The sequence below is a fragment of the Benincasa hispida genome, chromosome 4 (assembly GCF_009727055.1).
Source record: "Benincasa hispida cultivar B227 chromosome 4, ASM972705v1, whole genome shotgun sequence".
NCBI classification, from domain to species: domain Eukaryota; kingdom Viridiplantae; phylum Streptophyta; class Magnoliopsida; order Cucurbitales; family Cucurbitaceae; genus Benincasa; species Benincasa hispida.
Genome location: NC_052352.1, coordinates 51459016 through 51465399, shown reverse-complemented (window position 1 = coordinate 51465399; position 6384 = coordinate 51459016).

Genomic DNA, 6384 nt, shown 5'->3' with positions numbered 1-6384 from the left:
TGGATATTGGAAAAACTCTTTTTCCATTTAATGTGTGTATTTTGGTTTTCCAATTTTCCAATTTTATCTAAAAAATCAAAATTTGATTTTATAAAACCTTATTTTGATTTGAAAAAAATAAATATTAATTATTAAATTAATTATTAATAAAATTTAATTAATTAATAAATATTAAATAATTTTAACACATATCATTTTATATTAATTTAATCATATTTAAATATATAAATTCTCTATTCCGTTTAATTCTAAAATTAACATTTATAATTATATCTCATAATAATTACTAATCCCTTAAATCTTAATTTGAATAATTTCTATAACTTTATCACGCTTATTCTAGAGCATAGTCCGTTACGAGCTTAGTAGGGGGACCTCGCGGACTTACAGATCAGGGCTCCAACGATCCGAGATAATTGGTTTAACTCATTAGACCAAATTAATCTCCATTCGTTAATTAATGGGTCACTCCACTAAAGCCCATAGTTGCACTCCCCTCACTGTAGATATATTATGTCCACATGATTTAACCATAATCAACAAGTCGACCCTTAACAGGTTGTTCGTAATAAAGGCTGGGTCAAATATCTGTTTTAACCCCGAGATTACATCTTATTCCTCAAGTCCCTACTGATCCTCTAATGAACAACTGGTTTGTGATCCAATCACTGAACCAAACTTTCTCAGCCGAGTGAGAGGGTGGGGCCCCTTGTTCAAGACCTAGATTCAGTACTTGAGAGAACAACCTTTCTTCTATCCTTAAATCGGATAGGTGTGAACTTTGTCTTGCACCCTATGTCCTCAACTATCTATTTGGTCTTACCCCTGAAATGGGAGTCTTATTAAGCTGGTGCTATTGAGCCAACCCTCAACTATGAAAATCTAAGGGCAATCCTGAATAAACAGGAGTTCATAGTTAACTCAGGATTAAGATCGAGTTACCTAGGTCATCTAGCTGGAATAGTCAGTCTTAAACAGTAAATAGCATTATAAAGTAAGAGTGACTTATTTCTTAGTCTCGATCTTATGCAAACTCATTGAATAAGACACCCACACTCCTCATGTCATAACATGTACGAATTAGGATCACATTGTATGTAGCACTTTACAACTCTTTGTAACAACTATAGAGTAGACCGCATTCAATGGTATTACCAAAATAAGGTACCCAACCTCATTCATGTACCATAGATCATTTTGACTATTTACTCGAACCCGATCCAATCTTATGTCTCCGCATAAAGTTCAAGTACTCATACAATAGTCATGGGTCTTAGTTTATTGGATTTAGACTTTCATACAATTTATGAAATCAATAACAAGTTTATTGATTATAGAAAATGTTTAGCATTTTACAAACTGTGAGTTTTTAGGACATAAAACCTAACATTCTCAACCTCTGTCTTATATTCCTTGGACTTTTTAAGTGCTTTGGACTTATGATGCATTAGGTAAATGTAGCCATACCTTAATTAATCATCGATAAAACTGATGAAATATTCATACCCTCTTCTTGCTTTAACATTCATCAGATCGCAAAGGTCTGAATGTACTAGCTCCAAAGGTTCTTTGGCTCAAAGATCTTTTCTAGAAAAAGATCTTTTAGTCATTTTATCCTGAAGAACAGATTCACATGATGGTAATGAACTAACTGTCTTTTAACTGATTTAGATCACCGTTATTAACCAATCTCTCAATTCTGTTGAGATTTATGTGACCAAGTCTTAAGTGCCAAAGATTAGCATTTGGAGAAATCTTTCGTTTCTTATTTTGAATTTCTGCTGTTTTAAACATCTTTATGTTCAAAAAGGCTTTTATCTCAGTTGGTTTTAACATGTACAAGTTATTTTCTAGTTTTGCAAAAAAAAATTTTGGTATCTTTCGAAGTAATGAACACTTCATTATTTTCAAAAGAAACTTTGTAATTTTGTTCTAGCAAACATGAGACAGATATTAAATTATTTTTCATAGAAGGAATGTAATAAACATTTTCAAGTAAAATGTATCTATCTTCTATAAATAACTTCATATCTTCCACTTCTTTAGTTGAAACAACCTCTCTAGTCCATACCTTAAAGGTTGCTTCGCCTTTTGTAAACTATCTTCAGGAACTAGTTTCATGAGAGAAAGTACAGATATGATTAGTGGCACATAAATCTATTATCCATGTTTTTTTGTCCTTTTTCACTAAGCATGTTTCGATGACAAGCAAATCATATTTACTTTGTCGTTCTACTTTTGCATTCTCATCTATATTATTCAAAACCTTTTGATTTGTAGATGAGTTGGGAGAAAGAGGACATTCCTCTGTTAGAACAAATTTTGAATCATCATATCTAGTACGTTTAATTTGGATGTTGAATGATTAATATCGTTAATTAAACTGGAAGCGAGTAATTTTGAAGAAATCGACATGCTAAAATTTTAAATAAACTCTAATTAGTAAATTGTGATCAAAGCCAAGTAATTTTTTTAGCAAAAACAATAATGTATCCAAATTTTATTATTTATTTACAAAGATACTATAGTGAGTCAAAATAAGTGCTACCGAGGGGCAGTCAAATACTCATTCACTAAAGCAAGACATTATTGACTTGCTATCTCTAGAATAATTCTTATTCCTATAGTCATTTAGTTACCATTTTTGGTCAGAAATTACTAACACTTTGTAATTCTGTAAGTGTAACCCTCTATTTTCAGATTTTAGAGGTCGGCCGAAACGATGCTACTGAATTGGAAAGTCAAGGTTGGGAATGGACCTAAGAAATTCTGGCCATTTCTAGAGTTTGAGTTGTTCTAAATCCCATGTTACAACCCTCCGAAGGGATAGCCGTTGTTAAACGACTAGCAAAAGTTGCCTAAAGTCAACAAGTAGGTGCAACATTGGAATCTCACGATCCAAACCAATAGAAGAGACCGTAGGATACATTGACACATATCCTTCATCTACTTACTATGAACTACTTCCCCAATTCACCTTGATCTTGACCCATGTAAACACTTTCTGAATAGAGGTCACTCCCAAGGTGACACGAAGCCAAGCATGAATCTCACGGTGTGAAATTTTAAGGACGTGAGAGCTAAAATCAATATATCGCATATATTTAATTTTAATATGAACTACTTCCCCTATTCACCTTGATATTGACCCATGCAAAAACTTTCCTAATGGAGGGCACTTCCAGAAAAGCATGAATCTCACGATGTGAACTCTTAGAGACATGAGAGCTAAGAATAACATATCATATACGTTATTAATCTCCCACTGAAGCCTTCTAACATATCATATATGTCACTAATCTCTCACTAAAGTGTTCTACTAATTGTTTGGGTATACTTTTGAAGGAAATCGTTTACAAAGAGATCCATGAGCAGAAGCCGATTGCCCAAATTCTATTTTGGTTGAAAACTAACATTTACAATATACACAATCAGTTTATGCATTTTAACAAAAATTACAACATGCTTTAAAACTTGGTATTCTCAGGTTGAGAACCTAGGAGGGATGGGCTCTGACTATTTTGGTTAGGAGGGAGTTTGTAAGTTTAGGAGGAAAACGATTGAAGTAGAACTATCGTATAGCAAAATCTTCTCAATCGTGTAGACAAAAAGTCTATCGTATAGTCTCTGTTAATCGTGTAGATTCTCAAAAGTTGTGTAGCCTTCTTTTTTTTTTTTTAAAAAAAAAATAAAATCTTATTTTATTTATTTCATTTGTCATAAAAAATGCTTAACTATCCACTAAGGCGGTTAGAGAGAAAAAATGATTAATTATTCAAAATAATAAATAATATAAATAAGTATGATAACCAACTTATCGTATTATATTTATAACCTATAGTTTTAATATTACATCATATACAATATAAATTATAGTTCTTTTTCTCTATTTTATGGCATTTAATATAAATCATATTTATATTAAATTTAACAATTATGAATCTCATTCATAGAAAATATATTTGAATCATATTCAAATATGTCAATTATATCATATATAATTGAATCAATTTAATTATATCATATATAATTAAATTCTCTCTTATTAATTTGAACAATTAAAAGTAACCCAAAAACTAATTCTCAATTAAGTCTTTTTGAGCTACCAAGGGGACCTTATGGTAGCTTAAAGTTCCAAGGGTACGTGAATAATTAATTAAACTCTTTAATTACATTATCCACCATCCGTTAACTGTTGGACACTCCACTAAAGACCGACAGCTGCACTCTTTGCACTACAGATATATTTTTGTATTCATTGGATATAACCAATCAATAGTACGATGACCCTTCACAAATTGCTCGTAAGTACAGCTGGACCGAATTACAGTTTTGCCCCTGTAGTTACCTCTAACTTCTTAAGTAGCACTGATCCCTCTAATGAAGAATAGATCATAGTCCCACTATGACTAAACCCTTATCGGGCCAAGAGAGGGTGTGGCGCCACATTGTTCAAGACCCAAAATCAGCCCTTAAGGGAGCAATTTATCTACTTACCTCTGTTTCAGAGAAGGAGTGAATTCCATCTTGTGTAGTTGAAAATGGTAGGCTTGTTGAGTCGACGATCTGGCCACTCTTACCCATACAAATCAAAGGACCACCCTCATAGGTAGGAGTTCACGACTCACTCAGGATTAGAGCCATGTTACTTATGGTCATCCTAGTAAAATGAAAGTCTCTATTATAAATGGCATTATATAATGAGACTAAACATTTCGTGGTCCGGTCTTATACAAACTCCTTTGTATAGAATATCTCCGCTCGCATGTCCAATACATGAATGATCAGGATCAGATCATTTGTAGCATTTTACAACATTTGTAACACCTATAAAGTAGGCCATACTCGTAGTGTCACCAGGATAAGGTACCCATCTTTATCTATATACTATAGACCATTTAGGTTATCACTTAAACATGATCCACCTATATGTCTCCACATACATGTTTAAGTTACAACGGTAAACTTGGATTTTAGTTTATTGGTTTGTGGTTAATGCAACTAAAATATCACATATTTTATAGACAAAGTGAATAAAAATATCAAATATAGTCACATACAAGTTTGTTCATACAAGATTTACAAACTATAGAACCCTACGAGATTTAAGACATCAACTCCAATAATCTCCCACTTGTCCTAAAGCGAGTGGGGTGTACAAGATAATAAAATACAAGTACACAAAACAATAAACTAAGGCATTACACGCCCAGTACAAGATCTTCCGCTTGCCTTAGTCCAGCCGTGGTCTGTCTCATAGACCCATACTTTATAGGTGACCTTTAAACACTGTAGCTGCGAGGGCCTCTGTAAATGGATTAGTAATGTTATGCTCCGAAGCTATCTTCATGACAATCACATCCCTTCGATGAACAATCTCTCGGATAAGATGATACTTTCACTCCATGTGCTTGCCACGCTTATGACTCCTAGGCTCACAGGAATTAGCCAAACACCACTATTATCATAATAAAGTGTGATGGGCTTTGACATGTATGTAACAATTTCCAAATTGGTCAGAAATTTCCTAAGCCAAACGACCTCCTTAGCAGTTTCACAAGCCGCTACATACTAAGCCTCCATCGTGGAATCCGCGATGCACCCCTACTTGGTGCTTCACCATACTACAACCCCTTCGTTAAGAGTGAACACTGATCCTGAAGTGGATTTCTAAGAATCCCTATCAATATGAAAATCAGAGTCCGTGTATCCTGTAAGGATCAAATCCTTAGAACCATACAAAAGCATGTAGTCCCTCATTCCCTGTAGATACTTGAGAATGTTCTTAACGACTGTCCAGTGATCATATCATAGATTAGACTGATATCTACTGACTATCCCCACTATATAGTAGATGTCAGGTCTAGTACATAACATCGCATACATCAAACTGCCCACGACAGATGCATAGAAGACCCGTCTCACATCCTCAACCTCCTGAGGTGTCTTAGGACACTATTCCTTAGACAAAGTAACTCCATGCCTGAAAGACAATAGGGCCCTCTTGGAGTTCTAAGTCAAATATTTGATCAACATCCTATCAATATACGATGCCTGAGACAGTGCTAGCATTTTGTTCTTTCAATTAAAAAAGATTTGAATACCTAAAACTCCCAAATCTTTCATTTGGAATTGGGCCGCTAGCTAGTTCTTAACTGTAGTCAGTAAGCCTACATCATCCCCAATGAGTAGGATATCAACTACATACAATACTAGGAAAACTACTAAACTGTTGATGATCTTCTTGTAGACACAAGGCTCATCAACGTTCTGATCAAAGCCAAGATTTGATCGTAGTATCAAACCTTATATTCCAAGATCGAGATGCCTGTTTCAGTCCATAAATGGACTGATTAAGCTTGCAAACCTTTTTCTCTTGATCTT